This window comes from Asterias amurensis, chromosome 12 (assembly GCF_032118995.1).
Source record: "Asterias amurensis chromosome 12, ASM3211899v1".
In the NCBI taxonomy this organism is placed as follows: Eukaryota; Metazoa; Echinodermata; class Asteroidea; order Forcipulatida; family Asteriidae; genus Asterias; species Asterias amurensis.
In genome coordinates this window covers 18894863-18921649 of record NC_092659.1, presented here as the reverse complement: position 1 = coordinate 18921649, position 26787 = coordinate 18894863, and the positions used below count along the sequence as shown (strand labels likewise).

Genomic DNA, 26787 nt, shown 5'->3' with positions numbered 1-26787 from the left:
TCACAGATGGATGTGCTCCTCTCAAATCGGATAAGTTCTGGGGAGGTTAACAAGAGAGTAACGTATGTCACATACACACTACCTAGGAATACAGTCACTTGTTTATGCATCTCATTCAGACGCCTTTCATTGTGTCGTGTAATTTTGCAGTAAAGCAATCTTGGCTTCCCCCTCCGCCATTGTGCAGATGCAGTATGGTTCTTTTGTGCTCTTCTTTTTCAATTAGATTTCCAAACAATTGTTCAGACAACTTCATTTGTTTCTCGCTGTACCCGTGCCCTTGACAACGTCAACCCAACATTCCCATCGGCAGATGATCTCTTTCATCTTCCACAAATATGATTTTCTAATTTCCAAGTCTCCTTTCTTCGGATGTGAATTCCTCCATAGTGAAGTCATAATTAAATCATCTTGAATTTACAGTGCGCACCGGTAAATCAATAACATACTCCCTATTCTTCTACTTCTCCCCCACAAAAATTGTTATCCTTCTTGTACTTTTTGGATAAAAGTCAAGATCACGATGACAGAGCAGTGAAGATCCGTAAAGGTTATGGCCAGAGGGACGACAAAAGAACAACTTGGAACTAATAACCGAAAAATCCCTCGAGATGTCTTCTCTTAGTCTTCATCATTTTGAATTCCAAGACTTTCTAAACCCTTAACTATCAACAGAGTTCACTTGAAGTGCATCTTCTTCTTACACAATGTTTTAATTATTTCCCCATATTCATCTTGATTTATTTACTGCGATTAACAAAAATTAAGCCTGAGTAATCCACTTCTGTATTTCCTTTGCAATCGGTGCATTAATATTTTTCTTTCTCGTAAGATCCAAAATCGTTTGAAGATAAAGCGGGAAAAATATTTCTTGGCATGACTAGATTATAGTTGGAAATTGATTTTCTATCATTTATGTGAAATTAATTTTAACATCAGTTCAAATCAAAAACACGTTTTTAAAAAACTACTTTAGATTGGTAAAGATATCAACAGGGAAAGCTTTTATGGAAATAACAATAAACGAATTGTTAACATACAACAGTGTAATGAAAGCACTTTTTAAAGTTCAATGCCTATCGCATTTAATATTATTTATGAACAAGGTAAATATTATTTATTTAAAATTCTTATCTTTTTCTTCAGGAAAATTGCTTGAAAGAAATTACCCTTTTATCAAAACTTTTATGTTTTATTAGAGCATAAACCACAAGGGAAACTGACTGGGTACATTTTGAAATGATTTTTGGGTTGAAACAAAGAATTGACTAGAGTGGGATTCGGATCAACGACCTCCGGATTAACGTGCCGGCGCTCTACCAACTGAGCTATCTAGCCCTATGTTTGCGGTGTCCCTATTATGTCAATACCTTTGTTCGGGGGTGCCAGTGTAACATTAGAGATGTTAGAGATTTTACAATCCACATCTCCAGCATTTTGTCTCAAGTATTTTGCATGATCTTGGCAACTAATAATTTGCTCCAAAATCACTCTGGTTTATTGTTGCAATAGCTTTAAAATACACCACAGTTTTATACCCAGATTTGCAAATGTACATTTTTATTTTCTCCTTATTCCAGACCAGTTTTCTCACTTGGTGTATCTCAACATAATGCATAAAATAACAAACCTGTGAGATAACAATCGAAGAAAAAACACCCTGGTCACACGAAGATGTGTGCTTTCAGATGCTTGATTTCGAGACCTGAAAATCTAATTCTGAGGTCTCGAAATCAAATTCGTGGAAAGTTGCTTCTTTCTCATAAACTATGTCACTTCAGAGGGAGCCGTTTCTCACAATGTTTTTAACTATCAACAGCTCCCAATTACTTGTTACCAAGTAAGGTTTAAGTACCAATAGTGTCCACTGCCTTTAAACAGTTGAATGATTTTGCAGAAACTATAATGTTGAATTCCCTTATGTTTCATAAAGTTATCAATTCAAGTTAAAGGTAAAACCTTTATTCATAAATAGTTAGTTAATCACCTTGCTCTATTGAGCATCTTTATTTAACTGTGTGTACCTCTAGGCTTTAAAAACGTGCGCCCAATACAGCCACAACCACGTGCTCTTTAGGAAATTTAACCGCTATACAAATATAGCAATTAATCAAGAAGATAACGAGCGACGTGCTTTTCTTTGCGACGGTATTTCCGGACCTATATTGAGTGTGTATTAGTGACATTGCATATAATCCCAGCATAATGTATTATCTTGATTATGTGTCAATCAATGGCTGTTTGTTTTGGTATTTTTTAATTAATGAAAAAGAAACAGTGATATTTGTTTTACATATTATTCAAGCAGAACGATGAATTGGACTGAATACATCGCTGTTGCTAAATTGACGGTTAATGTAACTCCATTTTATTTTAACACTAAATGAATTGGCGGTATTAAAAAAGAACTAATCATATTATTCGGCAAAACAAAATAAAAAACATTGATTGTTTGGACCTGTGTTTGTTGAGTATTTTTTTAAAACGCAACCGTTAACGCAGTCTGTTCCCTTTTCGCGTTTAAAATAGCAAAATTGAACTCTGTAAAGTATAGCAAAAGTGAACCAGGAACTGGGTATTTATCTTCACATGACACACATCACAATGACTTTATAAGACCAATGTCGAGTCTCTTTCTGCCGTCAAACATCTTCAATCCCCCCTCTACAATGTAAAGTTTCTATACAAACCGGCTTCTGCCGTTGGAGTCTAAATAAAAGGCAGTGTTGCAGCCCGTATGTTCAAATATGCTAATGAGGTGATTCCTGCACAGTTATCAAACTCATTGTTAAAAACACGGACAACATTGCCAAATGTAGGGTCAAAGGTCACACAGTACTTTAAACTGCAATGTACCACATGGTTTTATAGCACGACAGAGCTATGTGGAAATAATAACTACATGCTATCAATCACACATAATTGGTGTATGCACAGCACAGTTACAGCGACCTGAACATAGGACTCACGAAGGCAGAATTTCACACAACATAAACCCCATTCATGCAATTATTTGGGTCTCATATCCTGTTGGAAAATCAACTTTTCATGTTCAATATTGTCTTTAGTTAATTGCATCTGTTCTTACCCCCTTATGTGTCTGTAACATTCTAGCTGAATTGTCACTTCCTGACTACTTCTCAAGTTGTCTTCCATGGGGCGCCCTCAATGTTCAACCCAACTTGTAGTTTCTTGGAGAGGGCGTGGCTATAATCTTGAACGCGGGGGCCATCAATCCGGAACGTGAACCTTTCTTCCATTCTGGACACGTTGCTTCGTCTTATCTCAGTTTCGTAAAGTGAACTTTACGATTGAATACAACTTAGGCCTACTTCTAGAAGAATTTGTAAAACTTGTCTTGAAAACGTACAAGAAATAAGGACAATAAGTGGGTGATTGTCAGAAAACTATGACATGCTGATATAAGGGCTAACTGTGTATAAGACATGAATATCAATGGATGCCCTCATGAAACATTCATTTACACCGTGAAATAATTAAAAAACACCATGTTTGATTAATGGTTGTTTCAGCCCATCTAGAATTCAAAAATCCCTTTGTAGATTTGCTACAATTTCTTTGAAAACAAAACAATCATGATGTTTTGTTTTTTTCATAACTCGAAAACTGGACTACGTTTTCTCGAATCAGTGCACTTTTCGCAATTAGTAGTTTGAACTTTTTTCCACCAACGTACTTTGAAGAAAGTTGATAAGGGCAAGTGTAAGTAGGTGAAGCCTCTACCATTAATACATGTTACTGTTCCGCAGCAGTCACCGTCTGGAATACGAAAAACGAGTCTGTGGCTAGACCATTCATTTCTTTACCCCCTTCTCAGGTCACAGTACTTACAATGTTGACTTTCCACGCAGAAGGAGTAGCTACTCTATGTTTGCTCTGGCTGCCGTGCCGGTCCGTGGTGCGCCCGTCCCCCGCTTGTGTCTCCTCCTGGAACGGTAAACACTGCATATCTGACGGCCTTGCGCCGATGTGGCACGTTTTCGTATACAACACCGAGGCGGTGTGTGTGGATCGCTACCAAAGCACGGACACCCCCGGTCTTTAGGGTGCTACCTTCCCCCAAACACAGAAACTCATGGAAATTGATATTTTTTTCCCTCGATGATAACAAAAAAATGGAAATTCTTTATTCGGGTGTCCGTGCCCTTTGGCAGTAGTGCAGTAGATGTTTACTCAATCTGCAAACGCGTTGTAGACCGCGGGCCCGTTTTGGGGAGTGGTGTGCTCTTCACACAGAAGTCGCAGCCGCAGTTGTATATATAAAACAGGGACAAATGAGAGTATAATATACAGTCATTCAATGGAGCTTTGTGGTTTGACTCTGTTTACCCCGTCCTGGTTTTGTCTTCAACAAGAAATGATGTCCTGTCAATCAATATGAGAATATAATTTGAAACATTTCTTTTTTTTAGGTAATATTGGGTAATTGTATATTGTAAATTGATTAAATGTCATACTATATCCTTTTGTTCTATTGTAATGTCATTGTGATGATGGTAAGAACTATATAAATAATTGATACCATTGTTGGACAATCCCAAAGACTTGTGTAAAAATAAATTTGCTCCTCAAGTATTTAAACATTTTTTTTAGTGAAGAATCGATTATAACTTGCTGCAGTTCATTGTTGTTAAAAACAGGAGAAAAACAAATGAATGAAAAAGTAAATTTTCCCCATTGTCTAATCTCGACCAGTTGAGGTATACTTTAAGCAAGTGTTGACATTTTTGAAAAATCCCATTGTCTTCACCACATCTAGACACTAGATTGCGCATAAGATCGCCTTGATACCCTAAGCTGGACCACGCCACATGCCCCAGAGGGGTGTCAATCAAAAGGGGCTTAGGGATTTAAGGGCAGGACAAAACTCTGCCATCATTCTTTGTGTGCAAAATCAGTATGCCAATTGTCAAAGGTAGAATAGACCTAATGTTTTGCATTATAAAGTCCCTTTTGTTAATTAGTCCCTTCCATCACTATTTGTTTCAATGTTAGTATTTAGGACCCTAGCCTCAGACTTCTGATTAGTTAAAGTCATAGACAGGAGCCTAGGAACCAGACAGTCATGGATAGGACGGTTCGACTGAAGTATCAGCAATAAAATGATATAACTATTATAAGGGATTTTAACATTGTTGAACTTGTGTACACGGTAACCTTTGTGACGCATTTTCCGCAGTTCTAACGCAAATTTTAACATTGAGCAGGTAATGAGCAGGGTACAATATTCTCAGCTAGATTTCTCTTCACAGAGTAGGTTTCGGCATTACGCCACGTATAACACTTTAAAATTTTAAAATACTTTCACATGTTGTGTGTGTTTCAGTTTTGTTCTTGTAAGAGAAGTTTACACCAAATGTCGAATGGCATGGTTAAAATACGACAGTGTTCGCATTTTCTTCTCCAACTCCACTTCAGAGTAATGATGACTTCTAAACGGAGCTTGAACTGCCGTTTAAGCGGTTCCAAGCGTTTATCAAACCTAGCTACACGCCGTCAATTCCAGGCCGTCCCATCCGTCGGCTTGCGGGGAGTGCCAGTGTCAATTAGAGGCCAAGCACGTACGGTAAACTTCTCTGTAATCATTAAATAGTTGGCCCGTTTAGAGCGACCGAATCGGGGCCGTTTATAGCGACCGAGTGGCTCATGATGCCGCCATTTACTCTCGCGCTGTCCTGTGAAGTATGTGGTTGATAGAAGAGGTGAATTAGCCACCACTATCTGATATAGACGATGAGGTGGGAATTGGGAAAAGTGTGCCATGGATCTTAATTAGAATTCAGCAGACATGTTCATGAGGTTGTATGAAGGTTTAAAACCCTGTTCACACGACAGCAATTAAGCAGGGGACCCTTGTTTTAAATTGAGTATGGTTGTGAAACTCTACAATTTGAACTGTGTTTAGAAGGGCAACAATGTTTGGACTATCTAAGGTCCCTAGTAAAATATTCTCAAGTTTGCAGTTCTTTATGAACAGTATAAACATTGCTTTCCGTTCACAAAAGCTGTAAGCAACCATGCTTAATAATAAACAATGGACCCTTGCTAAATCGCTGTCGTCTGAAAAGGGTTTAAGATACACATGTAGTTCGACTGAAACGGAGATACCAAATGTTACGCCAAAGAGCCAAGCGCGTGGTTTATTTAAACGTGATTGGTTAGTAGTAACGAGCCATAGTTCCTGATTGGCTAATGAAATTCTCACCTTGAATTTTATTGGTTCAACTCACTATTAAGCAGTTTCAGTTTCTGAGTTGTTGATCAAGTACTAGATTGTATTTTTTTTTTTGTAACAGACGGAGTTTCTGATTCAGAAGTTAGAAATGCAACTTAAATTTGGCAGAAACATCGATCGTTTTGGACAATAATTTAATCGATTAACAAGTGAAATGCAATTATCAGGGAGATGTTTTCGAACTGCAGGATTCAGAATGAAAACTTTTCAACATTGTTTCAATTTTTGTAACGGATACTGTTTATGTTAATTAAGATTTTGGGGCATGAAGATCCTTTTACGAGATAATTTGCAGTTCAATTCAGCGGATCATTGTGAGGCCTACCCACAGTTTCCCGGTATGGATTTTCCTTTGCCATGGCAATGACAATAAAGATAGACTTATTATCCAATAATAGTGATATCAATGCCGCAGCGCGCAACGGGCGAGATTTCCACACACGCCAAAAAAAAAAAAACCGCGGGAAAAAGCACACCACGATACAGTATCAACTCACCGTTGCCATGGTGACGTCAAGAGAGAAACGGGAAACCAATATGGCCGTTTGGAGTGTTTCTCTCCCCCGTGTGATAATGGCTGTCGTATCAGATTCCAATTCTCTCCCGGTGTCCCTACTCCGAGATATCGACCGGGGGTACCTTTGCTTTCTACCCCGTTAAAGGTCGCTCGGGTGTCCGGACAATGACGGGCGAAAGTCTCCCCTCATTCAAAAGAGGGGGGGGGGGGGGGGGGCTGTCGCTCGCAATAGATATGGGGTGTTATTGGGCAAATAAGCCCGAGCGATTACTTGGTGAGAGACGATACTTGCGGGGGAAAACGCCGGTTGATTTGCTGCTCCCATTCGTCTCAATACATTTGGTATTTATCTATCCTGAGGCTATTCATACTAAACTCCTGCGCCGTCCACAGGGGGGGTTTGTACCCTTCGTCAATAAAGATGAATTCCTGCCAACAATACTCCACAATGGGGTTCATTGGACTTGTTTCTTTCTATATTATGTTGTTCTTGCTATTTTTATATTCCCTCCCATGCTTCGTGGGACTTATTGACGAAGAGGGGGAAACGCAGCCTGAGATGTTTTTCCACTTCTGGTCATTAGAAAGTCGTCTGTATGTAATAGTTTGCAATGTAAAAAAAAAAAGTGAACAAATTAGCTGTAGAGGATCTTGTTTGTGTTTTGGGGTGAGAGCTTTTTGTCACCTACCAAAAAGAAGTCCGTGAAATTCACGTTCGGTAGGAAGTCTTTTTCAATCACTATCTAGAAGTTGCCTCGAGGGGAGTTGGAAAGTCTATCGACTAATGTTTTAGATGGAGGCTGTTTTGACAATAAATCCACCCGAAGGAGTTAAGAATTTATCCTGCTTCCTCTTTTCAACTCCAATATTTGAGTCAATGAACTCGATACCCTCTTCTAGTTAAAGATGATGCGAAAGAAAGAAGATTTCCGTTTAATTAATTTAATTCAAAACAAAGATACATATCAATTCTCAAACCAATGCCAACAGCAAAGAAATCGTTTATTTTATGACTTACGGGCTGCAAGCAGGAAGTTGTTAACCCTTTCGCAGTGCCCATTTACGATTTCCCAACTCGGCACTCAGGACACGTACTGGCGATTGTGTCTGAATGCACGACATTGTCACAGTCTTCTGCGAGCCCATTTACGAATCTTCCCTTGGAACGCGTCCAAGGTCTTTTCAAAACGACGACTTGGGCTTCAAGCTTGGGTGCCGTCAGACTATTTGAAGCCTCAGATATGCGCACGTTTCCTACTTTACGAGGAAGCCTTTGCCCAGAACCAAACCGTCGGTTCGAAAAGGCCCCTAGGTGACACACTCTTTCGCAGTGCCCATCTATGGATTCCCAACCCGTCACCGAGAATGCAACTTTTTACGGAAGTGGTAATAGTCCCAACGCACGTAGTCAAAGTGTTTTAGTGTTATTTGATGTTGTAACAAACATCAGAAAGTCACAGACGTCATAACTGTTTTAATGCAAATTGGGTTGAGCAAGTACAGTGTTTACCTCGACGCAATACAGTACGTTGTGACGCAACGCACAGAGTGTCTTTCAAAGCCAACGTCAAACATAGAGCTTTCGGGCAAATTGGCAAAATAATGACCGCTTGGTCTACAGGCGGAAGGTAATGACCGGTGCGGCACCATTTTCCGCTTATTTGACTTCAAACTCAAAAGTGCGGCTCAATATCGATCAACTTATTTATCGACGTCTGACGATGAACGTAGCGTTTGGGTACATGCTGTTTACGTTTACGTTTGGTGTGAACGTTGGGTACTGTAATTATTACGTCTACGTTTGTTTTGTGTGAACGTTTGGGTATGGTAACTGTTACGTTTACGTTCACTTTGTGTGAACGTTTGGGTACATAAATATTGCGTTTACGATCTGTGTGAACTTTTGTGCGCATAATGAGCATCACTTGTGGTGGATACCGGCGCACTATAAGTGTTCATTATTATTATTATTATTATTATTATTATTATTATTATTATTATTATTATAATGATTACTTAACGTTTAGGCACATATTTATTATGTTTAAAATTTGTGTAAACGTTTGGGTACGATTGCTCACTAAATAATTCGGCTTCGGGAACATTACACACAATGATTAATAACGGCAAACACGCATGAGAAATTGTGTTTATAGTCCTCATGATTTTGCTAGCCATAAGCCTTTTTTTTTTTTTTTAAGTTGTCTGATTTCATGATTTCATTATTTCGTTTAATACGTCGAATCAATACATTCCAGCAGTCCATGGTTCAGATGAACTGATAATCCATAATTGATTTCTAGTTAGTACACTGTGTTTGATAACTCAGTTCGAACAAGCACTCTGTCGATATTTTAATAGATGGGAGTTCCACTCGTACTTGACACTTGTCACTCATCGCAAAAACTCCACTAATACTAGCAAAAGGTGGCTTGAACTTTTCTTATCAAGTGAAATGCAACTTATACCATCACAACCTCTCTCTCCCAGTCAGCTCTTTTTAATCTAAAGGTCCCGATCATAAGTGTTGAATGTCAGTGCCCTTGTGGTCGGGTTCGCATGGGGAGAGGACCTGGTGGACAACAACGGTAGAAGAGGGAGGGGGACACCACACGTGTTCGCAGGCCGTCCGCTGCTCGACAACCCCTCGCCTATCATTCAAGGACAATAGCTGGCAGCTCGTCCACCATACGTCCAACCCAACGCTCTGTAAAAGTAGAGGCCGAAGTGACAACCCTCGATACAGTTAACTGCTAAATAATAACTAAGTCAATACCCCCCCCCCAACACCAAAGCTACTTCATAATAACCTATCGTCGGAAATTAATTAATTGCAGCTGTGTGTGGCTTGTTTTTTGTTGAAGATCTTCCTCTTTTTTTTTGAAAAAAAGGGTAATCTATAATTTTGACAACGAGTAAACAAACGGGCGATGCCATTTGCGTAAAGAGTCTTACACACAGATATCTGACAATCATCTATTTTATGATCAGCTCTTTAAAAAAAGGTCCTCTCCGGAAAATATGTGCTCTATACTTTACATTTTAAAAGGATTGCTGGGGCATCTTTGATTGTGTTTCTTGTTGTATTTTGTTTTTATTTAAGATTTTCTTTTTTACCAAAAACGTTTGCTAACTGAAATTTTGCTGGGCTATGTTTCGTTTTTGAAAGGGCAAGGGCACCAACGCATTTTCTTCTTGGGAAAGGGCACCATATGAGGAGATGGTAAATTTCTACCCGAGAATTTCAAAGGCACCAAGGCAATGACTATGGGGCATGGAGGCAATCCCCTTCATTGCCTCTGTGAATTATCAGGCTTGAATCTTGTGGTCAAGTAGACCCGTTTCTGTCGCGTTACAAATTGTCAAATGAACGGTCATTCCTCAATCCCTTTTCAATTAACTTTTGTTTCTCACACGCCAGAATTAATAACCACAAAATGGGTTATCTATCACTATCGACATGTCCCTTCCCGTTGTTTGTCTTACAGTAAGGGACTCCACATCACTGGGTGAAACATTCCCTCCACTCTACACGAACCCATCTCCCCCGTCTAAACGGTTCGTGAAGACCCCAAGTATCATCATGGCATCCTCCTCGCGATAACCATCTCGTAGTCTCAATCCCTAACCCGAGCCCCAAATGACGTCTGATGATCACGATGATCCCCTTCAAACAAGATACAAGATATTTGATTTGTGGTGGCAAATTCGTAATAAATCCACTCTTCCCCTGTGGTGATGATGCCTCAGCCCGGGAGCACGCAAAGCGTAGCTGCCTCGTGCTGCTAGCTCCCCGGCCAGTACGTGTTTCTCCCCCGGGTCCCGCTCCTCTGTTTGTTCCGTGAAGCCCAGCTCTCACCGGAGCCCAAATTGGATATTCTCTTTCATCAATGTCCAAATTCAGTGAGATCCAGTTCCGGAATCTCTACCAATATACCATATGAGCTTGGGATCACCACAGCCTCCTCTAGCTCCTTAGGCCTATTGTGCAAACGGTTGTATCCCCTCTTAATTAAAACAGTGTTTATAAAAAGTGCATTATCAATAACTATGCTGAGACCATTCTTCTTCGGTTTTTTTGTCAGTCTCTCATTCAGCAAATAAGAAATGTACTCTGGTGTCAGAAGGGGATGAAAGAATAGATCTATTCTTGCTTTATTTGATAAGTGGGGGTAGATCCAGAGATTTATGTCAAAATAAGCATCCTGAGTCTGAAAGTACACAATGGATTATTTGTACTTTTTCCTAGAATTTTCAGCACCGTGCATTTAAATTTGGGCTTCAATTTTATCATATACAACTTTGAATTTAAGATAAATATATCTTACTTGAAGGGAAAATGTTCTTATCATGCAGACAATCTGGATAAAATTTAAGATTTTGATTATAAATGGTCAAATTTAATTTAAAAAAAGCAGTCATATTCAAACCAGACCTGAAATCACATGGAAACCCACGCCGGCCATTTTTAGTTTGGATCTTGACCAATGGATCCAATAAAACAAAATTCCCACCAATTTGAAGTGCCCTTTGGAAAATGAAAATGATCTTGCTCTTTTGAAGACAAATCACCAGAGCTAATCACATAGGAACTGTTTATCTAATCCTGTAAAGAAAAACAATGAAATGCAAAGTCATTTAAACTAACTTTTCGGAATTAATCTTTAAAAAGATAATGGTAGAACAAATGCATTGAGCTTGCTACTTTGAATGAAATTTTAATACTAGAAATAACCAGACTCGTTTGTGTGCAGATCTCGAAAAATGTTCACTTTATTACTTTCAGTGAAGAATATTTAATACCATTTTCGCTTATCTAATGCTTAAAGGATTTGGATACTTTTTCAAAATGTCCATAGATTTACAATAAACTTACAGGGTTTGAAGATAATGATAGTAGAAAGCTTCCCTTCAAATATTACTTACTGAGGTGCTGTAGTTTTTGAGAAATGAGTAAAACAATGTCATGAAAATCATTATAAATGCTAAAAAATAATTTTCGTCTCATGAGACGAAAACTATTTTCATGACATTGTTTTACTCATTTCCCCAAAACAACAGCACCTCAGCACGTAATATTTTCAGGGAAGCTTTCTACTATCATTATCTTAAAACAGTGTAAGTTTAGTGTAAATCTGTGGACATTGTGTTTTTTGTCCCACAAAAAGTACATACACCCTTTAACAACACAACAAACTTTGTTTTACTATTTATAACAAGATGGGGAGACAAAACCTGAATCATCCTTTCTTCTCTGAATAGTTCACAATCTTGAAAAGAAAGCTCAGTCGGCATCCTGCCCCCTGTGACTTTTGTTGGCTTTTCCTCTGAGACTTGTATCTATTCAAACAGTTACTTGTCTTTTCATTAAGAATACAGCGGTGGATTTCACAAAGGTTGTCCTAACTTAGGACTAGTCCTAGGCAATGCTAAGAGATAGGACCAGTAAGGTTGTCCTAACTTAGGACTAGTCCTAGGCAATGCTAAGAGATAGGACCAGTAAGGTAGTCCTAACTTAGGACTAGTCCTAGGCAATGCTAAGAGATAGGACCAGTAAGGTAGTCCTAACTTAGGACTAGTCCTAGGCAATGCTAAGAGTTACTTTGTACCCCGCGGTGGTGCAATTTTTGTGTGTTTTATCTGTGCTATTTTTATCAATATTGTTATCTTGTAATGCCACATTATTCAGCTTTGTGCTGCCAGTTGGTTTTTTAATATAAAATGAATGAATGAATGAATGAATGAATGAATGAATGAATGAATGAATAGGACCAGTCCAATAGTTACTGGTCCTAACTTAGGACTGGTCCTATCTCTTAGCATTGCCTAGGACTAGTCCTAAGTTAGGACTACCTTTGTGAAATCCACCCAAGTTGTAGTCAATTTCTAATACATTTTCTTTTATGGAAGTTTTACTAAAAAGTGTTGTTTAGTATTTAACTTGAATGATTTTGTGTTGATTTAATTTTTAAAACAAACAGTTTTATGTCACTTTTGTTGGTAGTTTCAGCAATCGCTGGAAAAAAAATCTGTAGAAATTCAAACCGAAATTTCTTTATCAAGTAAAACTTGTGATGCATCTGACGGACCTGACTGCAGCATTTCTCATTAATAATAATATGGCACACTCATCAATACTTCTCTGTGAATGCGCGTTATCAAACAGTGATTAACCGCATATTGTCCGTCAGATAAAATAGGTCTATTAATTTTGATACAAACAGTCCTTCGCTTTCTATAACTTTACCAAATCGTGAGTAAATCCTTTTTGTCCAAAATGATAACAGCTTCGTCAATACAGATGAAAGGCTTTTCATAGAGGTGATACAACCTTTGTGTTTATTGCAATCCAAGTAAATATGCCTTTTACGGCTGAATAAAAGACTAGGTTCCTAATGCTCGATTTGGTATCGTGTGTGCATAAAGACCAATACAGTGTATATCTACACATAGTTGATATGTAAACAGCAAACGATAACAACTTTTATTTGAAGGATGAAAAGAAACGCCTTTTGAATTGGTATTTTTTTCCCTCATATCGGATATTCATTCATTTGGTGAATGAAGACACAATAACTTAGGTATTTAGGTTGGCTTTCGAAAGGAAAACCTCATAAAAACTATTTGTTACATACAATTGCCTTTGAAAAAAGACTTACAGCAAATAGCAACATGTGGTTAATTTCCTACGAAAGGCGGTCGGTTCTTGACTCTAATTCGTGCTTGTATTGAATTCAGATGTTTGAACGAACCGACACATGTGGAATTTAGATTACGCCTTCCCAAATTGATTCACAATTTATTCTAAAATAAAACAAATTATTTTAGGCGAGCTCTTTAATTTTAATGAATTTTTCTCGTAACTCCCTATATGTAGTTATAGTGTGTGAACGCGTGTAACGTCTGGTAACTTGACTTCATGGGTTTAGTTTAAGTGAATGCTCAACCATCTTCACCCACAGTTCTTAACCGGTACCCTGGACATTTTCAAAATCCCACCTCAAATCCCACCTACTGCAAGTTTCCTTCCCTTGACATTTGCAAAGTTATTTTTTGTGTAAAGTGCATCGCGATTTCTTCCTTCAGTTTATTGTTGCGCTTTATAAGATTGTGTCATCTTCTTCTTGTCCTTATCAAGGATTCACCCAAATCATGGGTTCACCCAAAATCATTGGCTCACCCAAATCATGGGCTCACCCAAAATCATGGGCTCACCCAAATCATGGGCTCACCCAAATCAAGGGTTCACTTAGTCAAGCACTCACCAAGTCAATTGCTTACCCAATCAAGGCTCACAAAATTCAATGGTACACCCTACGCAAAATTCAGTCGGCGAGTCAAGAACTATGGATCTTGCAACTGACACAAAGTTTTGTAAAAGTGAATCGACAACTTGCCGAAATGCAAAGGTTTAAAACAAGACTTTGCTAAACAAAATTCCCTTTTGTTGAATTCACTATTTTCAATTTATTCTTGTTTGTTTTGCGGCATTCTTGTCCTCTACCGGTGTATAGTATTACTGAACAGTAATCCGTCTATAGTTTAGGAACAAATACGAACTTATTTCTTCCTCAGTGCACTATGCATAATCTTCTTTTTAATACTTGAAGAAATGTCAGAACGCATCTTCTTTTGTAAGTTCCCTTCAAATGTTGTAGTTGCATCGTGAACTTGAGTGCATTTTTTAATCCTTCATTTCAAACAATGAATACAATTGATTAATTTTTTACTGATATACAACTGATCTTTTAAGACTCAGACCGGTTGAGTCAATGACAAAAAAGGCTTGTACATGAAAAAGCATCAATTTAATTTACTAGTTGTCTAAGAACATCTGATAATTGAAGATGGCAGCACGAATTGGCAATAAAATTGTTAAGAAAACATCCGAGAGACTAATGTTTTCATGGTTTGTTTGAGGTTTCCGCCTTTTGTAAACTTTTGAATCCGATAGAATCTTAATCTTCTTTGAGAGCGAGTTCAGAAGTTTTAAAGGCAACACATTTTAGAGCGTGAAGGGCAAAGTTACGTTTGGGTGGAGTAAGGGTAGGTTTGGGATTATAAGCGTGTTACTTTTTAATTAGTAGTGTAGTTAAATAAAGTAAACACATAATATAATGCATGATGCTATTGCTCTGTAAGTCGTTTATTGAAGTATATTTAGAGAACCGGATTATTTATAATTTTTCAGGCAGTAATGCTTTCAATTGTTTGTAAATATTAAACAAATAAAGGATAACATAAAATAAGTTATTTAAAACTTTTTATCTTTATCGTAATATTAAACATTTTCATCATTTTCAACAAAAACCTTTCAAGAAAAGTGTTTTGAAATAAATATATTTCTCACCATCACGGAGACATCGTGTTTTTCCCTCCATATCTATTTCTTAATATCTTTTTTTGTTTGCAATAAAGGAACAGTTCAGGAACTCACTGAAACAAACTACTACGGGTACACCTCTTGTGATATTGAATTAGAAACCCCATTGGATGACGATAACACCATAGCTGAGACTCAGTGACTAGCTGTGGATGTGAACATCATCACTAGCTCAGATTCTCACATGCCACAGTGGGATGGACACTAGAAGGCATGGGTCACAGGTTCTAATCCAACCCTGGTAGTATCTGTGGATTGTTGTTATTACACAACGGTATCAGGTTCAAACCCAACAATATTTTACACCTTCCAGGCGGCCCCCTTCCAAACCACGGAGGCAGGCTTGGAGTTTGGCGTTTGGTCCGGCTCAACGTCAGAAGGAAACAAGGCTTCAAACTTGGCGGCACAACGGTCTGAGCAAAAACGCCCATGCCATTATTTTAAAAACCACTCATTTAGTACTAAGGGACTTGGTAATGTGGTTTCCTCCACCAGCTTACTGTTTTTTGCATCTTGCATTTTCACAGAGGGCGCTCTTTGTGTTAACACGAGGTGTCAAAGGTCACGCAAGGAGTTGTAAAATTTGGGCTTGATGCATCTACTTTCTCTATTTTAATTCATTGCAGAACCAAAGCTGAAACTAGTGCGTAAAGTAGTTCGATCCGAATTGGCGACTTTGGCTACAGCTATGACGGTTGCATGATGACGCGGCAAATCAGCCGTAGCCATATTGACGCAGATTCGGAGGAAAAACAAAATTGAAATAATAATAATGAAAAATGGCTGGCCTGTCATTTTCATTCCTGGAATTTGCTTCAGATGTCTGTCATTTCCAATCCCCTCAAGTAGTTGGTTCGATGGCGACATCGTCCTGGAAACATCCTGAGCACCTCAGTTTAACCCCTTCATCGTTTGCTGCAAATCTGAACATTGCTAAGAAAAAGAAGAAAGAAAACAGAACCTTAATGTTGAGTTTTGGAGTTGTGTGGATGGATCCCGGTGTGCACGAACACTAATAATCACTGGCTCTACATCTATCAACAAGGGACGAAATTATCTACTCTTATGTTCGAAGAACTGGACAGGCAAATAGCCCTCGTCAGAAAACTTTTTATGTGGAGAAGAACGGATCAAGGGATGTTTCCTAAACCCTGCCGAAAAAAGGCACAGAGGAAAATCGTAAAAAACTCCACTCGAGCAACGAAGTATTAATAACAAAATGCCAACATTACAATCTCAAACAATCTTCTTGTTATTGCTGCACATTTTTACGACCAAAAAACAAAAAAGGCAAAACAAAACCTACCACGAATCCAAAAGATTAAATTATTAACTCCACTGTTCAATAATACAGTCATTTCACTCAACTATAACCATTAGAACAATAAGTCAACAATTTGAGTTAGTATTCAGTGAGATTTGAAAATTTGCCTGTGTTGGTAAACAAACAGTGACATCGTTGACGACTTTCTTAATTAGTTAGTGACTCGACGTTTCGGTCACTGCACTTGTTGTCTTCACGAGAAAACCTTGGGTTCTGGTTTTGATTGTGGTTAACCATGTCACTCTAGCGTTTCTCAGTGTGAGTCACAACTCAACTCAACGTTTCAACAAGCCAGATCTGGTCATTTGAGCAACTATTGTTCAACACACCACTTTACCCATGATTTTCCTATTAAATAAATTACAGATTCAGTAAGTATAAATTTATCAACATTTTTCTTCTTCATCGTTCTTACGTTTGTACTTTGCATTTTTACATGTAAAATTAATAAATTAAATGAAACGGAATTATCTTTCCCCGTACCGCCTAAAGCTACTGGATACACAAGTACCCAGTACCGCATGGGTTTATTTTTGGCGACCCTGACCCATCGAAGCTGCTAGTTTGGTAGTGTTTGTTCAACGACACGCTTGGCTAGTCCATCACCACAGCCTTCTCGCATGGCTAAAGATTAACAAAAAACACTATTTTTTGACGAGGACTATTTTCTCAGTATAAAGGAAACAGGGACAGAAAGGGGATTTTTGTGATAAGCTGGGTGAAAGGGGAAATATACCTATAAACTCACATTTTTCTTTCAGTTGTAATGAACACAAATGTCTGAACTGCAAATTACGTCTAAACTATGTTTAGGCATTGGAGGTACCTCCATGGGCTACTTCCATGAGGATACACACAAGTGTTAGTGTGCCTCACTCATCCTTCTACAAATCAGTAAAACAATGGGATTATTTGTCCTGGTGTAAAGACTGAGCGAAAAGTGATTAAATATAACTGTGAAGCATTTAAAATATCTTGATTAAAATGTCACTCGTTGCTTTTAGTTGTTGGTACTTTTACTACCATGACACAAACTGTTCAACATAAAAGTCTGAAAGTGTATTACACACATCTTCTATTTGCTTATATTCAGACCCTGGTGTGAAACCTAAAAGAGCAACGGCCAAGACGAGATACATACGATACGTGTCAGTACCCCGTCCAAGTTCTGACAACTTGGTGGAAGTTTTAAAGTTTGGCCAGTTTTGCCTAAACTCAGGCAGTTTGACTTTAGGTTTTATATGTGTAATAGTTGAATACGAACAAAAGATGGTGGCGCCCTTCAATGCACACCGCAAAATGGACCCTGTTTGTCTGCTACGGTGCTTTCAACTCACTCCCGAAACCAACCATTTACACATATATAAAGTATATTCTCGTGTGTTATTTCCTTCTTCAAATGAAACCACATAACCGTGTCTTAAGATTCATGTAAACGAAACAAGAGTTTTACAAGATAATTAACAAGAAAACGACTTGTACACACTTCATCGGCAACAAAACTTTCTATATTTCATAGACGAAGCTCGATGCATTCCGGCACGTGTTGTGAGATAAGCATACTCTGATTATAAAATATTCCTTTATCCACATCTTCAAAAAACGACATGGAAAACAAAAAGGGTGAGAATATCTACAATTCATGTCGATCCACTAAGCGAAAGTAGTGGTCCAGGCCGATTTACTACCTTCTGCGCCAGGTAGTAGTTAATAAACAGGGTAGTATTTTTTCAGTACTGAGAAGTCTCCCGTTTTCCGAAAATCTAATCTGCGGTAATAGAAAAGTCTCCTAAATTCCGACAAATTTACTCTGTGGTTGTATAATATAAAGCAAGACAAGTTTTCAAAGCACACAATCTACCCAGCAAGTAGAAAAACACATGGTGTTACCGCAAACCAAATATACATCTATACCTCACCATGCAATGCCTCAAATCCTAAATCCGTACGTAATCATCAAAAATTTGAAAGATTGCCCACAAAACATTCCGATATTCCCTTTTTCGAACACCCTTTTCGGAACACGTTTTTGTCTAGCGTCTTTTTCACCACTAATTATCTCGACAGTACATAAAAATAGTTCATTCCAGTACACATTTTGTCATAGAAGTGCAAAGACCCGCTGACATGTTTCCAATTTCCCATGGAATATAATTAAAGGCTTGCCCTATCTCCACACCAACTGCCTCTGTATTTCCTTGTATAACTAAATGACTTATTTATAAAGTTACATTTATTTTAGCCGAAGGGGATAGCAGAATGATATATGCTTGTCACAGAAGCTCATTACCCCCATTTGGCAGATTGCTTTATAAATTTGGAATCAAACTTGTGTTCCAAATTATGATAATTGAATGAAAACTATTATACCAAAATAGAGATTCAAAATGTGATAATTAATGTCAAAATAGAGATTAACTGATATACCAAACGAAATATTGTGCAAATGTGAGCTTGATTGGTCGTCGGAGTGGCGAGATAAATGAAAGAAAAAACACCCTTGTCACACAAAGTTGTGTGCTTTCAGATGCTTGAATTCTAAATCTGAGGTCTATAAATCAAATTCATGGAAAAATAACTTCTTTCTCGAAAACTATGTTACTTCAGAGGGATTCGTTTCTGACAATGTTTTATACCACCAACCTCTCCCCATTACTCGTTACCAAGTAAGGTTTTATGCTAATAATTATTTTGAGTAATTACCAATAGTGTCCGCTGCCTTTACGCTGCAAGCTACTATGAAACTAGAGATTTAAACTGTGATAACTGTTATATCAAGATACATATTCAAGTTGTGATAAATTTAATGTTATACCAACTAGAGGTTCAAATGATAACATATTCACTGTTCTCTAAAACCTGACTTCCCAATTCGATGACAATTACACGAAAAATTTAGGATGCAATCAATATTAAAAACCCACAAAACTAGGGGAGACGGCAAAAAAGACCGCACAAAGGTGTAAAACCCTCGATACAATTTGCTAAAAACTGTAGCATTAAAATATCTCTTTGCAAATGATGCATCAGTATAACTGAAGCGATGATATTTCTAGCCAGTGGGAGGGGGAGGGGGCAGTAAGCTCAATCAATAAGAAAAGCAATTTATTATCAATGTCATAAATGCCAGTGAGAAATTCACTCAGAGCTTAATTTGTAATGACTGCAATTCAATTTATTGACAAGTTGATTTATTGAGAAATAATTCACTGTGAGGTTCAAGTATCTTCAGATATTGTGACAATAATTATTTAAAAATATATTCAAAGAGTATTTTTATGCAGGCATATGCCTGCACGCAACTCAACATCTACCTGCGATTTAGGAGACAGATATGCAAGGAAAAAAAAAACACCCTTTTAACAAAAGTTAAGAATTTTCTCAATTTCTTCTTTAACATATGTCCTAAAGGCAATGACGTACATACCCGCAAATAACTTATATGAAAAACTCTTCATTTTCCATGGTATAAAAAAACCCACCACCATCAAAAACACAATTTATCATGAGTAGTTCCCGGTTCCATCTCTTTCATGCACTCCTGTCAATAACCCGAAGCAGCCACGGTTCCCTATTCAAGCACACCCTACAAGGGTCACGACCCCTAAGATTGACCTAGCCTCCCCTCGGGCGGTTTTCCCTACCCGTTCCCGACCGCACTCGTCAAGATAATAGGCCTAGCAAATACCGGATTTGAACAGCCTAACAAAAACGAAATAAAAAGTGCTGGTTCCAAACTGTCTGATGTTGGGACATTTTCGAGCGTGATAATTGATATCCTAACGCCGTATACGAGAGTCGTAATGATCTAGGGGTCGAAGAGGTGATAGGCAATATTTTCATATTTTATGAGAGCCAATGATCCACGTATGGAGCGGTTCCTCATTTATTGGTATCCACGAATAAGGAAATACATAAACATGTACATGTCGTTTTAGAATCAAAGATAACAGCTCCATTGCTCGAATGGTAAAAAGGGGCGTGGCTGTGCCTCGAGATTTCCACAGTTGTCAATTCCTAGGAAAACTAACTTTTCTCGAATAGCTTGTTTTAGTTAACTCAAAAGCTTGTAATGTTTTATGAACCCGGGTCCGGTGACAAGTAGGACTTTTGGATTGAGAGAAATTACATTCCAAAGAAAATGACTTTGGTATTGAAAATAGTTCACCAAACCAAAAGTTAGGAGAACCAAACATCAGTTGAGAGATCTTCTATTAGGAAGGAAATTGTGTTTAAAAAGGGCAAACGAAATTGGCAAGTGGCCAACACTAAAATCAAACATTTTGCTGTTAAAAAAAACCCATGCATATCTTGGAAAGTACGGCCTGCCCGCATGTTTAACAACTATACACGTTCATTGCTTCACTCGTTCATGGGAACATTTGGTGAAATCTACGGTGCGCCTTGACCGGATGTACACGCATCTGGCCACGGGTCGCCTTGCTCCTCGGGCTACCCTATTGTTTCGAAGTAACTCGGTGTAAAAACCCTACCCAAGGAGAACGAATTTTCCGGGAAAAGTGGTTTTTAAACAATAACAATAACTTTGAGGTTTTAGATGAATATCTGTCCTTCACAGTACACCAGGTTAATGATCGCAATGACCTCATTTAGCGAATATATTAAAATTTGGTATTGCGGAAATGACTAAAACAATTCCTATAATTCAAAGCACTTAAGTTACTCTAAAGACTTATAAGAAAACAACTTCCCCCTTCAGGGGAAATAAAACAATCCTCCGACTCCCATATCCTCCTTCTTAATCCAGACCAATCGATTGTCCATTGTGGGGAGGATCTTAAAGGTTTAAGACAAAATATCGATGAGGGATTAACTTTTAACTCATTACCGAGAGATAATGGCACATCTTTTGTCATTCATGTTATCGATTGGGGAGTCAAACAGGTTCTTGGTAAGGTGGTTGGGTCACATCATCATATGACGTTAGGTATAATCTTGGCGGGTGATTCCTCCCTCCTGACATCAAGGAAGGACCTGCCACACCCACAAAATGATTACTGGGCCGGCATAATAATAGTAATAATACAACATTTCATAAGGCGCACTTTCCTGTCGAATTGGTTGGAAGTGTTAAGTTTCTGGTGGAAGAGAGTGATGTTGTGCATGTTATCTGAGGTCTTCAGGAAGTGAACTCTAGAGTCATGGTACAATGTTGGAAGTCGAAGGCAGCCCCCTGTTACACTCAAAATCGGATAAAAATAACAAAAAAACAAATTCTGTTTTTGGTTTTTTACATTCCGTCTCTACAGTGTTTCTTGTCTGCTTTTCGTTTTGAGTGATTTTTATTCGTAGACAAGTTTGAGTTCTACAAGTCCTTTCCATTTCTGGTGTATAATATATATGTGGACTTACAACAGTGACAGAATACAACTGTTTTGGTCTGTGAAGATTGCTACAAATCATCAACAGTAACTCACTTAAATGACCAAGAAGAACTTCGCGTCGTTAAATAAAAATGGCTTCGTTTTGTTTACCGTTTACTCCTCATGGTGTTGTGGTACTTTCCTTTTCTTAAAAAAAAACACGCCTCCAGTAATTATGTAAATTCTTCCTCACAAACATGTCTCAGGTAAAAGATAGATGGACATAAATTCACATAACAACCCACTCTGTAATGTCACTCTTAACACTCACCAAAGTGTTTTAATTACCAGATACCCCCAGAAGCCACAAACACAATTTGATTCCCCCTTGAAGACGAGAGCGTTTGGTAAAGTCTCCCGCTGAGGATCCTTTCAAGAGGAGGTGCATGCGTGGGATACTTCCAGGAGAACCATCAAAGTTTGGTCATTAAACCCTCAGCCCTCACGCCCCGTTGGTTCGGCTTTTGTCTAGGTGTGGCCTGGGTGCCGTTTTCGTGGTACTGATTTCCTAAGCCGGTGACAATTAAACCTTCATCGAGGCGTCAGGGGGTAATTTACTCCGGCGTGATGGCTTGGGAAGGGGGCGTGATGAGGTCCCCAAAAATTCCATCCCACATAACTTGCTCCCCCAACTAATGCATCATCATCTTGATGGGAAAAATATCTCCAGGTTATAAAACGTTACGACCATGGAATTTTAAGTTGAGTTGTCAAGCTTTTGTCCGAGTGGTCGTAAATGGAGGCTAAATTCACCCGTTCGTTTTAACAATTCCAAATAGCTGGAAATTATTAGCTTAGAGTGTTTTATTGTGCTTAGCTTGGAGATAGAACAGACCAACAAGTGGTTGACGGCTTTCTTTGAATTCATGAAATCTAGAAATTAGTTCTTTGAGCATCAACGAATCTCCAAAGCATAGACCACAGACTTAGGGTTGGCAAAACAAACATAATCAAACAAAAATATTGATATCTTTTAAATAACTTGTGAATGTTTTCCAGGACAACCATGCATATAGTAATCAAGTGGAAAGAGCGGAAAAGCAGATACACAAATATCTGCAAAGTCGTACCACACGACACCACTATGGCTTTATAGGCTCGGTGCGTACCATGACTTCTTAACAAATTCCTTCAAACTAATAACAACTTTTAAATTGTTTTGTTTTCTTCTTCTAACCCGATAAAGATAAAATGTTGTCAAATGACTCAGATAATGAATTGACTGATTGATTTAAACATTAGCTTAAAGGCATTTGGTTTATGTAAACTTTATATTCTTTAATCTTCTATAAAATTGTAGATATACAACATAAAACTAACATGTACAAACTGCATTTCAAAAAGTGCTATCTATTTTGAGATATCGCCGAATATCTGGAGTAGTTATGTCCACACAGGAATAGTAGTCCGTAGTTTGGAATAATATACAATCTGAGAAACGCTTTATGCAGAATCATTTCTCATGTTGAAATGTTATTGAATCTATTTCTCTTAAACCACATTCCTAAGAAGGGAATCATTTCTCAACACATTATACATTATCAACAGTTTCAGTGATAGCCAAGGGTACACCCTCCCTTTGGCCAATTTCTTGTTAACATCTACCAACAAAATTGCACCATGCAGCCAATGCCAACAGAATTACCATTACATTCCAACGAAGGAATGTTTTTACAACTTCTCAAAGTTACTCCCCGATAATGAACTTGATCCACGTCAACCAACGAACACATTCCATCCGTGACTAAGCACATTATAAATGTTGTTGAACTTCTTTAGAAATCACATGAAAAGCAAGATTAGTAAGCCTCAACATGAAGACGTGAAGTGTGTACATTCATTGACAAAGTACGGACAACAATAAATGACCAACAAGAACACCACAAAACCCGGCAATGCCGCAGCGGTGGTTTCGCAGAAACCACTATAGACTCCCACGCGTTGTTTCAATACCTATCAAACTTGGCCAACATGGCGGACCCTCATCATCTTAGGATTCTCCTTAAATCTTTTTAGGCAAACAAAAGATGAAATCGATCTATAGTCAAGAGTCGCTTCCAACTCAAAGACATCAACCAGACCTTTCTTTCATCTGAGTTTCACTCATTTCTTTTGCTCCCATTCTTAAAACCCATCAAAGATTTGGAAGAATATCGGTCAATCTGTTTACCACTGCGTCCTTCCACATACAACCACCCTTCTCATGGGCGTGGCTAACCTATATCACCCCTCTTGTGACGGACACACTGAATTCTTGTCAATGAGGTTTTTAGACCCCCACGGGAGACAGAAAGTCTTAAGCTGTAGACGTATGACCGATAATGCATCTAGGGATTACGGAGGAAGACAAAAAGATATTCTTTTCAATCGATAGGATGTCCGAAAAGTCTTATGGATGATGCGTGTGAATGTGGTGAACATGATGATATACCCAATCATCACTACTTCCATACCACTGCATTTAAAGGCACTGGACACTTTTTGTAATTGTCAAAGGCCATTTTTTTTCTTGCCTTTGAATGATGAAAACAACATGGCAGCACATAGTATATGCGTACTGTTACAGAATCATAATTGGGGAATAAGTGTTACATCAGTTGGACTCGATGCTTTAATGTTAGAGGCATTGGACACGTTTTTATCAAAGAGAAGTATTACCACTTGGTGTATCACAACACTATGCATAACATAACAAATCTGTGACAATTTGGGCTCAACTGCTAATCGAAGTTGCAGGAAAAGAAAAGGAACAATTACCTTGTTGCACAAACTGGTGTGCTTTCTGAAGTCTATACAGATTCAAATATGGTGAGAAAATACTATCTTAAAAACTAGGTTGTACAGATGAAGTCGTTTCTTACAATGTTTATACAATCAACAACTCTCCTTTGCTCGTTACCAAAATAAGTTTTTATGTAATAAATATTTTGAGTATTTACCAAACGTGTCTAGGGGATTGGATTTCACAAGAATAGTCTAATCTCAAGTTAGGACTCGTCATATCTGAGGACTGGCCTGAAGTTTTTAATGCCTCCTAAAGAGTCCTATATAGGACTAGTCCTATAAGTTTGGACCATCTTTGTGAAATCGACTACTGAGCCTTTATGGTCCCCTGCACCCCTTCTCAGAATACCTAATGAAGAAATCCGACGTTTCATACCCATCTTCAAAATCATTACACCACGGCGGTAAAGGATTAAAGCTTACCCCCCCCCCCCCTTCAAAAAAAAGTGGAACCAAATTGGCGCGGCTGAGTAGCAATCAACATGGTGCCATCTTTTCGTTATGACCGCCTGAGTGGCTTTTAAGTACCTCCAAATCCATCGAGGTTCCTCGATTTGAATAAAAATGATCGATGGAAGTTGATAACACGTGAAGGACGAATGCCATTAAGAATACACACATGCACACAACCCAACCCCAAGTGCCCAAACAACAAAAACACATTTGTAGGTTATAACCATTTACAAAAGTCCACATGTAAAGGAATTTATATAGAATTGTAGTGAATTAGCCGACACCAAGGTCCCCAGGCAATACTATATCACAGATTTTGAAAATGATTTGAAGAAGTAAAAGACATTATTCACGACAAATAGAAAAACCCTCGAGGAGTCGACAATTTTGACATGTTGCTCTGATTTTTAACGACACTATATTACTCTTTTAAAATGTCACAGCAATCTACTGTTATACTCTTTAATTTTATTTGCGAGTGTAAAGGCACAATCCCAATTGACATCGGGCCAAAGAACAATCCACTAACTTCTTTTTGGAGAACCAAGAAAAGTTTGTATTTAAGTAATCTTACAAAAAAAGTTATTGGGCGACCATGCAGTCTTTCTAGATCGAACTCACACAAAACTTCCTCTTAAAATAGCCTTTTTTCGTTGATAAGTACCAATAATATTCTTTTTCCAAAGTAATATTCCCGTTTGAAACCCAATTAATAAATGTCAAATTCACCTGAAAACAGCCAACTCTTTCCCCTCGATATTTAGGTCAGTCGTAATGATACACCTGTTTTAATTTGTATTAAAAGGCCAGTTCCAAATGTTATGAAAACCTTTTTTAGTTTGAAATACTAAAATAAGCCCAAACCTCCCAAACATAGAATTCTCGTTCTGGTTTGTCAAATCATGTAATCCAGGAGACAAAGAGAAAGTACTTTGTCTAAATCAATCCATTTAATTTCAATGAACATTTCACATGTTGATTGTTTGAAGTAGACAATACAGAAGAAAGCCAATTATGGATAAATGTTTGCACGTCGACTGTTGAATGCATACATTAAGCAAACATACTTGAATTCTAAAAGTACAAATCAAACAATTTCAGTGAATTGCGGTAAAATATCCACCACGCTTATGGTTTATTTGTCAGGTTTTGTTCTGGAATATCTGTCCGTAGAACTGCAATACTAGAATTAATTTAGTTCACTTTGGAGTGAGGTTTGGAGTTAAGGAACATGAAATAATTGTAAATGAAGATTCGGTTCCAGTTTCGATCAGAGGCGTTCAATTATTACAATTTCAAAACAACTATTTAAAAGAAGTCAACTCAACCATCATACATGTCCACAAACCAGTTAGACCCTCCCTCAATGGTGCCATACAACACGGAACCCTTTTCCTTTTGAAACTCTAAACATCTAGAAATCTGTTCCTGTTTAAATACAATAGATTAAACTCTCATAGCCGCGGCTTGCGCTTCAAGGTTTTTGCAGAACAATTCCCTCCAAATACACAAAGAATGCACTCTAATGAATGGATTACTAGTAAGACCTAGAATTGTATTCTTTGAGAAGTTCTGATGTACTTGTCAAGGAACCACCTCAAGATTTAGTTTGTTTGTTACTGTTTATTTTGTACGAACTTGTAAGGACTGTTTTATTTATGGGTATTTGATGAAAGCAAATCGGTT

General features: G+C 38.1%; 1 long non-coding RNA gene across 5 annotated transcripts in view; it reads right to left on the bottom strand.

Annotated features, from left to right (window-relative positions):
* Positions 1-11883: 11883 nt before the first annotated feature.
* LOC139944817 (uncharacterized) overlaps positions 11884-26787 on the bottom strand; it is a 141956-nt gene continuing 127052 nt past the window's right edge. For all 5 annotated transcript variants that reach the window (XR_011787023.1, XR_011787024.1, XR_011787025.1 and 2 more), the window contains one exon: positions 11884-16089. This is a non-coding gene — a long non-coding RNA (uncharacterized lncRNA). The remainder of the gene's footprint in view (positions 16090-26787) is intronic.